This window comes from Rhinolophus sinicus, linkage group LG14 (genome assembly GCF_036562045.2).
Source record: "Rhinolophus sinicus isolate RSC01 linkage group LG14, ASM3656204v1, whole genome shotgun sequence".
In the NCBI taxonomy this organism is placed as follows: Eukaryota; Metazoa; Chordata; class Mammalia; order Chiroptera; family Rhinolophidae; genus Rhinolophus; species Rhinolophus sinicus.
Genome location: NC_133763.1, coordinates 27,122,002 through 27,134,270, shown reverse-complemented (window position 1 = coordinate 27,134,270; position 12,269 = coordinate 27,122,002). Strand labels below are relative to the sequence as shown.

At 37.6% G+C, this 12,269-nt stretch overlaps 1 long non-coding RNA gene and 1 pseudogene across 3 annotated transcripts in view; both read right to left on the bottom strand.

The window, feature by feature from the left end:
* The window catches only part of LOC141568554 (uncharacterized), a 58,451-nt gene that overhangs the window by 44,975 nt on the left and 1,207 nt on the right, over positions 1-12,269 (bottom strand). The window lies entirely within an intron of this gene.
* LOC109437708 (dnaJ homolog subfamily B member 6) lies at positions 5,193-6,426 on the bottom strand (annotated as a pseudogene).

The following is a 12,269-nucleotide window of genomic DNA, read 5'->3' as shown; positions in this document are numbered from 1 at the left end:
CTTCACATAGGATAACCTGTGTTTTCTGTTTGAAGCAGGAGACAAGTCTATGTCCTCAGGGATGTGACACTTACAGAGTATTGTAATGAAAAAACAAACACAACAATACATTTTACAAATTATCAAGAATAAAAATTTCCCCACCATGAGTTATTAAATTAGAATGAGGGGTTTTTGTTTTGTTTTTGTTTTGTTTTTGTTATGAAGTGTGTTCTAAGGCAGACTCCCAAAATATCACATTTTCGTATTCATAGATAGTCATGTGAATATCCTAAAATCAGTATTCTGTGAAATTGGGAAAGGTGATGGTGGCTCCTTCCTTTGTTTATTTGCTTTCAGAATGTCATGGATAATGCAGTTAACATATGTCTGGTGAGGTGGATTTATGGATTAAATTATCTGGTTTTTACTAAACTAGTCCTGAAAAACAGGACAGGTAGGTTAAAGTCATTCCCCATGGAAAGGCTGATTTCAGGGTAATGAAAATATGGAGGGCACAAGCCAACAACAAGAGAATAGCAGAGCTGCCCCCTCTCCCTCTCCCACCAAGCTCTCCCATCAACAATGTGATGAAGTATAGTAATTCATGATCTAGTCAGATCTGCGAGAAGCTGGCCAAAAAGAAATACAAATTTATTAATTAGAAAGATTATTTGATTTATGAGATTACAAATGAATCCTTGAAGAGGAAATCTTAACTAAGTGTGTGCTTTGATTTAAAATATAAACTAATGATAGAATGATCAATAAGATAATTAAAAATAAGTATGTAGATAGGATATAGAGAAAAACATTTACAATTAAAAATTACTTTAAGCTGTGAATACTCTACATAGTACTTTATGAATTTTTAATGAACTTAGAAGTATTTGTAAGTCTTGCTTGGGGTTTCTTCCTTAATAGTAAAACAAAAAAAATGCCAAATAGCTTTGGGGAAATACTTGGTCTTCCTTCTATTGTAAAAAAATGTTGAACTAATACATGGAAAAGAATATATGAATAATATATAAATATTTCTTCTTCAGCAAACACTACTAGAAGATGCATTTAAAAAGTTATGTTGATTTAAAGCCTCAAAATAGTGAATCCTGTTACTTAGTTGGGAAATTTGCTATACCATTTTGCTATATAGATTAGTTAGGATAGGCAATCTGTAACATACAACCCCAATTTGCCAATGTTGTAAACAAGGAAGATCTATTTCTTACTCATCCAATTTCTGCCAAAGGTCCTCTTGGTAGACAGACACTTACGGGGTGTCTGTCTTTCAAGGATTAACCACAGAGACTCAGGCTCCTAAAATCATGTGCCCTCATCATACAGAGTCCTTTGCTTCCAGCTGCATAGAAGCACAACCAAACAGAAGATCAAGAGAGATGTTGTGTGGCCAGGCTTGAATGCAACTCCTCTCATTTCTTTTCATGTCCCATTGGCCAATAATGTTGTCCCATCTTGATGCAAGGCTGTCATTATAACCTTTAGTTACAATGGTATGTGACTAGGAGGGAAATTAAAGGTATGTTTCAAACTGTCATGATGTATTTCTAATGTGTCAAATCGTATGGTATTTGATCACTTCTGTTTCAAGAACCAAATTTTGTGAGCCTCTAAAGAGCAAGTATGCCAAATAAAGTATATTCTAACACAAAGAAGGTAGTAAACAAACAAATAAACAAAACATTTTATTGAATATTGGTGAAGATTTGACCAAACTGAAAAAAAACAAAACAAAAATGACTAAGGCAATAGCAATAGCACCAGACATAAAATGAATCTATTGCATAATTCATTGCAAAATACTTCAATAAGTAAGTTAAATTCAAAGTGAATAAAGTCAATAATGTAATTGATTTTATAAAAAAAAAACATATAAAATTTTATGAAAACGATAGTAATTCATAATGAGGGGGGCAGTAATTCAAACCCTCTGTGCCACACTGATGTTTACTGATTAGAGCATGGCACAGTATACAAAAGCTTTCAAATGTCAGAATGAGTTGTGAGTCTTTTTTTTTTTTTTACTAAAAGACAAGCATTCAAAATTTGTTGATGTTTTCTGTGAAATGTAGCTCTCATCTAATAGACACTTGTGCTACTGTCAGCAATGGTAAATGACCAAGAAAAATTCAATAATACACTGTTGATAAAAACTCTTAGGAAATTTGGAATAGAAGACAACTTCCTAAACTGATATAGGACATCTATGAAAAATCTACAGCCAACATCATACTTAATGGTGAAATACTGAGCACATTCCTGCAAACACAGGGAACAAAGCAAAGATTTCTAGTTTTACCACTTCTCTTCAATATTATGCTGAAAGTGGTAAAAGTAGAAATCCTTGCTTTGTTCCCTGTTTTGGAGGGAATGTGCCTAATATTTCACCATTGAAGGAAGAGAAAGAAAGAAGGTATGCAGTTTGGAAAAGAAGATGTAAAAATTCCTTTTCTTGTAGACTAATGATCATCAATGTAGAATATCTTAAGTAATATAAAAAAATGAATAGAAGTAATATATGAGTTTAGCACAGTTCCAGTGTAGAAGATAAATATACAAATATCAGTTATATTTTGTGCTATCAAAGAACAATTGCAATATTAAACATTGAGTTCTCATATTAGCATAAGTATCAAAAATACTTATGAATACATGTAACAAAAGATGCTGAGACATTTGCACTTAAAACCTCAAATCAATGCTGAGAGAAACTAATGAAGACCTAAATAAATGGAGAGATATACCATGACCATCGAGCAAAAAAAATTCAATGTTGTTATGATGTCAATTCTACCCATATTGTTATATGAGTATGATACAACCCAAATCAAAATCTGAGCAAGATTTTATTTGGAAATTGACAAGCTTATTTAAAATTCAGATGAAATGAAAAGGATGTTAGTTAACCAAAACAATCTTTAAAAAGAACATTGTTAAAGAACTTACACTACCTGTTTTGAAGATTCACTATAAAACTGTAGAAGTCAACACAGTGTAATATTGGAATAAGGATAGACATAGTGATCTATGAAACAGAATAGGGGTCCAAAACTAAACCCACATTTATGTAACCATTTGACAAAAATGCAATTCAATTGAAAATGGATAGTCTTTTATGTAAATTGGATAACTGTATGAAAAATAATGACCATGAACTCTTATGACACACATACACAAAAATTGACTGAAAGGACCAGAGATATAAATATAAGAGTTAAAACCATAAACTATGTAAAAAAGATAGGAAAAAAAAAATCCTTGTGGCTTTGAATTAGGGAGAGGTGTTTTTGGAAAGGACACAAAAAGCATGAACCATAAAAATAACATTCAATAAATTGGACTTCATCAAAATTCAAACTCTTCCTTCTCAAAAGCCAAAAGTAAAAGAATAAAAGATAAGCCACAGATTGGTATCTGATAAAAGTATTCCATCCATTATATGCAAATATTTACACCCAAAATTAAAAAGTCTTACAAATCCACTAGTCAATAGGGAAATGCAAATTAAAACCACAATAAGATCCCACTCTAATGACTAAAATTAAGAAGACTGGCAATACTAAGTGATGATGAGAATTGGGTTAAATGGACTCTTCTACATCGCTGGTTTGAATGCATAATGGTATGGTTACCATGAAAACAGTTTAGTAGTTCCTCATATAGGTAAACCTAAACTTATTACATAACCCATGTGGGGACAGAGCCAGGAGTGCAGTTTCCTGGCTCTCGCCCTCATGTGGAAAGGTGCACACTCAGGTAGTAAATGGCTATCAACTGTGATTGGATGGCCATCAGCTGTGGCTAGTTGGCCATCAGCTTTAACCAGTGAGCCATTGGACACTAGTATAACTGCCATGGCTACGCTAGCAGAAAATGGGGACTAGCAAAAAGATGGCTGAGCTAGCAAGAGTGGATTGCAGTTAGCACGGCAGATTGCATCTAGCAAGTGAGGTTGGTTGCCAGAGAGAAGTGGATGGCGGGTTGCGGATAGTGTGGCTCCTGCTTCCTGTGTCTCCAACCCAGCCACCAGCAAGAATATAGTGGTGTGACTCCCCATTCTATGGCTCCGTGTGTGTTCCTTTTGGGCCTCACCATGTCTTGTGTTCTTATGTGGGGAGTGGGAGCTGAGACCCCGAGTGACAGGAATCTATGGAGTGACAGAACATTCTATAGCATAGTTGTTGTGGATGGTCACATGAATGTATCCATTTCAAAACCCATCAAATTATTATTTAAGATTGGTGATCTTTATTTTATATAAAGTATATCTCAAAAGTTTTAATATTCATTAGGATTTGAATGTTTTGTTATTATTACTACTACTACTATTATGCTTGTTGAAGTTAAAAACATTGAAACTTTTGGCATATTTATTTTCTATTACTGTGTTACAATTACCACAAATTTAGTAGCTTAAAACAATTAACACAAAGTTCTGATGAGCTCTACTGGGTTCTCTCTTCAGGGTCTCATGGGCAGAAATGAAAGTGCCAGCCATCTGGAGTCTCTGGGGAAAGATCTGCCTCCAGGCTCATTCAGGTTGTTGACAATATTAATTCCCTCATGGTGGTAGGACTGAGGTTCTCATTTCCCTGTGTAGCCCCATCCATCTTCAAGCCAGCAACGGCGTGTGAAATCCTTCTTTTGCTTTGAATCTCTCTGTCTTCCTCTTCTATTTTTCCCTTCTGTTTTAAGGGCCCATATGGTTGCATTGAATCTATCTGGATAATCCAGCATAATCTCCTTTTTTGTTTTTACAGGTCCCACTCAGGGAAGAATGCACCAAACACATTCACATTTATTTTCTTTTTCTTTTTTTTTTTAAGCAAATGACAAAGACCCAGTTTACCAACTTTACTTTGTAAACCTAAGCTTAACATTACATATTTAAACAATTGTCAAAACTTACTACATTGTCAGCATTCATGCACAACTAGAAAACATCCTCAATTTATATTAAATCAGAAATGTATTACCATTAATGCATTAATATTCTTCATTACTAAATACTGAAAACAACTGAAATTATTTTGGTGAAGAGTCATCTGGCAATACTAACTTTATAGCAGGCTGACACTACTTGGCTCATGTCTCAGACACAATGGAAAGCAGGTATGTGCTGATGTTAGTGTACGGAAGTCATGGCCACCTTGGGTTACAATTAAGAAAAAAGCCAAGTGCATACAGAAATTTATAACAATTTTAAAGACAATAAATTGTCTTATCATGTGGTCCCAACAATAAATCAAACGTTTATGACAACAGGGGTCTAATGAGCTGGGTATAAATACTTTAGATCAGGTATCTCATACTGAAAGTCGAGTTTGTCTGAAATCTTCAGAAACTGTTCCTGTTAGTCCTCACAGGGCATTACAGCTAACACCTCTGTGATGCACGCGTGTTGAGTTACTTGTTATCCAAGCAAAGCAGCTGCTCCTTACCATTTATCATTAAGGACCTTAACTGGCCATCTTCTTCAACTTGCACACTCTCTTGGCCATTCTCCATAATTCTCTTTGTGCTGATTTTTCTGCGGTTAGATTCATGGACGTTAATATGGATTTGAAGTTGCCCTTCCCACTCCCACCAAACGCCTTGGAAGAGAATGAAGGGAGGCCCCCCGTGACCCAGTGACCTGAAGGAAGTGAACCCTGAAGGAAGGAAGTATCAAAAGAAGAAAAACCTCCTCCAAACAATGGGAACCCTCTGCAGGCAGAGAAGAACGACCCTGTGCCTCAGCTTCTGCTCCCATGGGGCCCCTCTGGTTCCTAAACAAGTCCTCGAATGGGTCTTCAAAGAAGTCGAATGAAAACGGGTTCCTTCCACCAAAAAGTTCCCTGAAGACGTCATGTGGTTCCGGAATGCGAAGCTGAATTCAAAAGGACCGTCAAAATGACTTCCACCTTCAACTCCACCGTTTAATCCTTCTTTGCCGTATTTGTCATAGATTGGGTTTCTGGGTGGGAATTCCTGCCTGTTCTCGTGATTTTTTTGTTGTTGTTCACGTTCCCGTTCCCGAATCCCAAGAAAAGTTGGTCAGGAAATCGGGAAAATCGGCTCCTTGAACGCAGGTGGTTGGTAGTATTGGTGGTCACTTTGTGGAAACAATTCATGGTGGAGAACAGAAAACAGTTTATATCTCAGGATTCCGGAATGGGAAAGAAAAAAAAATGCTGAGAATGGGCGGGAATTACCACCCAGAAATCCTAGAGACGTCCCGTTTTTTAGCATCTGACAGCACCTCATATGCCTTGGCGACTTGTTTGAATTTTCTCTCCACTTCTTTATTGTCAGGATTTTTATCTGGATGCTACTTCAGTGCCAGTTTCCGTCTGCCTTTTTGATGTACTCGGCTGAGGTGTGTCTCTGCACATCCAGGACTTCATAGTAATGTACCATGTTTTAGCTGCTGCTGGAATGGGTCAGGGAATGCGGGAGCGGCAGTGGGGAGGTGCGGAGGGCAGCAGCCCGGTCTCCTCATCTCCTGCGCTGCGGCGCCGATGACAGTGGCTACTCCTCGCACTTTCCTTTCTCCCCATAATCTCCTCATTTCAAAGTCAACTGCCAGTAGTAACCTTAATGATACCTTCAGTGCCTCTTTTGCCATCTAAGGTAACATATTTAAAGTCCTGGGAACTGGGGTATAAATCTTCTTGTGGACCATATGTTGCCCCCACAGATAGCCCACTACCATTGAAAATGATAACAGCTAACAGGCATTGCTATAAAGCCTACTGTGTACCAGACAGTGAGCTAAATGCTTCAAAGTCATTGCTGAAGTTTATCTTCCCAGCTGTCATACAGACTGGGCACTATAGTTTTGGTCATTGTTCAATGTGGAAAATGAGAATGGAAAGGTTTGTAAGTAGCCAGTATCACAGCTAGTTAATGACGGGCAGACATTATATTCATATGTATCTGGTTGCAAAGGACTAAACTGGTGGTGGTATATTTAGTCACTATGTTATTTTTGTTGACTGATTTTATTTTAATCAAAAGTAACTATAGCCTCTCAGTCCCTCATTCAGAATTGCTTGAATTTTTCTCTCAAAATACATTGCACAGCTTTTCGTTTTCTGCTTTTTTTTCAATTATTTAATCAACATATGCCTTTTTCACTAAGTGGCAAATGTCCTGAGGGAGACAGTGTATGTCTGCTCAGTCTTATATATCCATGTCACAGCTGATGCTTGGTTCATGGTAAGGGCTCAACAGGTGGTTGTTGACTGATGGAATGAATGAATGAGCAAGTGAACAGCATATAAGTATATACCCATCTTCTGTTATTCTCTCCAAAGGCTCATCATTAGTTCCTGCCTTTCAGACGATGAGAGATAACAATGAGAATATGATGCAAGCTAAAAGTCTGCACTTACATCCCAGGCTTGTTGCCCCACAGATTAATTATGACATTCTATCACTGCATCTCAGGAAAGGATTGCTAGGACTTACCACCTCTCTGTTCTTCCTACTTGTGCAGAGAGCCCATTCTTTTATACTAATACAGGAGATATTTTATCTCATCATCATATTTAAATTAGTGAACGAATTGAGCCCTACCGCATTCTGGATTTTAGGAAGGATTGCCTGAACTAGCATGTCCCAGGGACTGAATTCCTTTATGGAACCACAGAGATCAAAATACGGTCTTCCCAAACTAGTACATACACCACTTTACAATGTAACTTTATACTAGGGGTGGTCAAAGCCCAGCAGGTAGGAACTGGGCATAATCCATGAATACCTAACATGACTCACTTGACACATAGTGAACACCCAAAATATTGATTAAATGAATGAATGAATGTAACCAGTGCATCACGTGGCACCTGATTCCATGATTCCCCTGGGATTTACAATCATAAAAAAAGTCTTCCTCTCTGAAACAGAATGAAAGCACATCCACAAATATAAAGAAAACAGTGTTGGTCAAATCCTTTCTACAATTTTGAATGTGAAATCATCTTTCTTGATTTGTCTATGTTTCTACTGCTTCAAAGCACATGCCCTTCTGAAACCTCCTAAATGTAACCCCATGTTAACAATTACATGGAAGCAGGAAGGGTTTTTCTTTAAACATAGTTACATTTCTCAAATGCTAGACAAAGTGTGCTCTGAATGCCTTTGTTGGCAATATTAACTCTAATGAAAGGCCATAAAACACATCACGAGAGTTTTTCTCTATCAGTCATCCCAAGCAGTGAGAACAGAACAGAACCTGTTCCAGTTACAGACTGTTTTGGGACAGCCATTTGGTATGTTCTTCACCAATATGGGAGACAAGTTGAAAGAGAAGTATCCCAAATTCCTCTCAATAGCATACCACAAATCTAGAATGGGAATCACGGGGATTTGAATGACTGAAGGATAATGCAACCACTTTAAATTTGAAGGTGAAATCTTGGCTTTGCTTACATAATTTGAAATATTGAGCAAATATGAAAAGATATCATGACACGTTAGGTTGATATGAGGTTGTAGGTTTTGTAGAGCAAAAATGGTCAACTGCTGACATTTTCATAAGGTTCAACCTAGTAAAGAGGCTGTGCGAGTAGATGGATATCTACTTTAGTTTTGATTTTAAGAATCTGAAAGCTGGAATGACTCTTAAAGAATATGAAGTCCAACTTTCTCATTTTAAAGCGAGTAGGATTAGATGTAATTGAAAGTAATTGAAAATCATATGGTTCTCGACTTTTTCTGTCTGACTTATTTCACTTAACAAAATAATATCAGATCCATCAATGTTGTCATGAGGGTAAATGGGGTCAAATATATGGTAATGGAAGGAGAACTGACTCTGGATGGTGAGCATGCAATGTGATATATAGATGATGTAATACAGAATTGTACACCTGAAACCCATGTAACTTTACTAACCATTGTCACCCCAATAAACTTTAATTAAAAAAAGAAAGTAATTGAAAATACCCAACTATCAATGGGATAATTGAGACAGAAGCTTAGTTCACATTCCTATCCCAGAGGGCCTGGATTTATATGAGAAATAGCACCTTCTAGTCTACATTTCCACTCTGAAGGGTTCCAACTCCCCAACGAACCTTATAGTCTAAGATGGCTGCTGGAGTTCCAGCTATTAAATGGATAGGAGCTGGTGAGAGAAGAGGCTTACAAGCCAGGCAGAGGCCAGGTCCTAGAGAATGGTGGAAACCATGCTGTGAGGCTTAAATATTATCTTGCAGGCATCAAGAAGGCATTTAAATATTAAGCAGAAGGAAGACAGGGTTGGGTTTGTGTTTTAGCTAAATCACTGGCAATCGTTTGGATGGCTTAAAGAAAAATGAGACAGAGGACGAAGGCTGATGCAAGAGCTAGGTAAGGACAAAGAGAATGGATGAAACAGGAGGTGCAGCGGTGGAGGTAATGAACATGACCACCCTTTCTGAGAAGGTAGATGAGAAGAAAAGATAAAGCTAATACACTGAAAAGGTGACACAAGATCAAAAGAATTTTGACTTCCTTCAGGCTGTGAGTGAGTAGGTATGAGAAAATAGTAGCCTTTTCTTTTGAACAGCTACAGAAGAAGCAGTATCTTCAGGGGAGAAGCACATTTCAGAGAAGAAAGGCGGAGAGAAGGCTTTGTGCAAAGATGGACCATGTAAGGTAAGTGTTCACAACTGAAAAGGAGTTTGTTGGGTATGGTTGAAAGGGGTTAGAAAGATCTAGACTGAGAAATAGTCTCACAAGGTGGTAAGATTATTCGAGAAAGGCAATTCTGGGAGCTTTCTGTTCCTCTGAGAAATCAAAAACAATGGAAATGGGGAATGTGGTTTTAAGAGCATGGTCTCAATATTTGGACTGGTACAGGCCCTCTTCTGCTCAGTGTTGGCTCAGGGGGCAATTCCAGACATGGTCTGAGAGGATAAGCTTGGTTCAGTTCTGTGTAGAAGGTGTGTGACAGCTGCAGAGGGCCATGATTAGTGTCAGAATGCCAGCAGGTGCTCTGGGCTCCCTTGGAAAGGGACAGGTATCTACTGCCTCTGTGGTAGTTATGCAGATAGGGCAGTTGCCATGAGCTAATTCTGGGCACCCACAACCCAGTACTAAATGGGAAGGAGCTCAGTGGGTTCTACAGGATTTCTTGGTGAGCTCCTCGAGACCTGGAAGAGCAGCTTACTTACTCAACCCACTGACATTATTGCCATCACCATATTACTTATCACCTGCCACATCTTAATTTACAACAACTTTGTAAATTACATGTATGATATAAAAACCCTATCTCTAGTAAACCTTAGGCATTACTGTACTCACCAGTCACTAGATTATGGTTTTAAAATTATATAGAAATGTGTTAACACCAGTGAATATTGAGGATATATTTTTGGAAAAGCTCTTCTTTAGTACCCAGCCCCATCTAAAGGCACTGTTATGTTCACAGGGGTTCTCCACAATGGGGTGCTGTGGGGGTGGGAAACTTGGGTATCATCTCTGCTCGGGTGATTTTTCCCACCACTCTCCCTGACACAGATAATAGAAAGTGGATTTTGTTGTCAAACTTTAGAAGTAGAGAAAGATAGGTGATGGATACAGAGACACAAATAGACTTAAATGTACCAAAAGAGTGAGTGAGAGTGAGAAAGGCAGAGAAAGATGATGGGGTATGCAGGGATTCACTTTATATAGGGAACTCAAAAATGCTTTGAATAGTTGCCTTTGAGGATGGGTGGAGAATATGTAGAAGTCTGGGAGTGAGACAACTGGGTGGTTAGAGGTACTGAAAGCAGCTTGTCACTTCAGCATAACAGCCAGAGGGGAAAGTGGCAGGAGAGCAGTGGAGATTCAACTACCAAAAGTTGGCCAAAATTACCTCAGATTTCTCATCACTATCTCTACAAAATAAAATTGGTAACATTGAATTTAAATTATGTGTATAACTTTTATATTTTTCCTTTTGTTAATTTCATAATAGATTTCTAATATACTTGGAAATCAATTCTATGACGTTATGTCCTAAACAGCTTCCAAATACCTTTATCATAAAAGGTCTACATTAAATAAAACACTTTCATCAATTCAAGGTCCAAGTTATTTATGGCAAAATTCCAATTAATTGTAAATCAAAGGGAATATTGCTTTACACACAAAATTAAAGAAAACACTTATAGCATTAATAGTCACTTTTATGTACTTTTTTGGTACTATTTTTACTTACAAAAGTATCCAGCTCAAAGTTGTTTGAATTTTGGAAAGTTCTATGATCATTTCATGCACAGCAAAATTTGTGTACAGTAGAAATTAAACAGTTTTTAAATTTTATTATTCCACTGTTGATTGATTTGATATGAGGTAACTGTTCTGGCTTAATTGCTTACTCTGAAAGAGCCCTTAGGGGAAAGATATCCTGTGTCTACTCAACATAAGCAATTAAAACTACAAATAGAAATTTCAATTTGCCTTGAAATGTGATTGGCCAACTCTATCAGGCCTATAGCTCGTTGCTAAAGACTAAAAATACTAAATTCAAAAACATCATAAGAATGTAAGGAATGCTGTAAAATTTACCAATATATTGATAAAACATGTCCTTAATAAATATCTTGCTTTCCCAGAGAAGGATTTGCAAGACCTTATAGGGAGGTTAACTCTGTAGCCCACTCTCTTAGAGAAGTGAGTTTCATGTAACAATGTATTTGGAATTTTCTGCTGAAAGAATAGCATGGAAAAAAGAACTTGGAGAGAGGGAAGAATGGGAGGAGGGCACCTCACAATGTTTTATTCGCAGGTTAAGGAATTTTTGCCTGATAGAACAGATTTGACTCTTTTAATTTCAACCTTCTGTGGTATTGTCCTTACTTCATTTTTTCCCCTTTAAGGGAACATGGCTGATGGGTCATAGGCCTGAAGCCTGTGAATTAAGAACTGATTAGTTCACCCGTAGGTGCTCAACAAGCTCCCAGGGTATGATGTCTGCAGGGATGCCTGGACAGGCCCATCAATGTGCTCCCCACCAGTGGAGTACTGCTCCCCAAGACATACCAGCAGAAAGTCCCTTCAGAAAACCTAGTAGGAGGGAGGTTCTTAAAAGATCTACCAGCAGAGACATGGAGCCCACAGCTTCTCTTGTTAACTACTGACAACCACTCTTTCGGTTCCGTGTCTTTTGAAATGAGCACTAGTAACAATCTCTATGAATTAAATATTTGCTACAATTCTGTAATCTAAAAAAAGCTACTAGAGTTTCACAGGTGAGTATAATTAGAATATGTCCAGTCCTTCCCATTTGTTCTCTACAATCTCATTAGAAATGT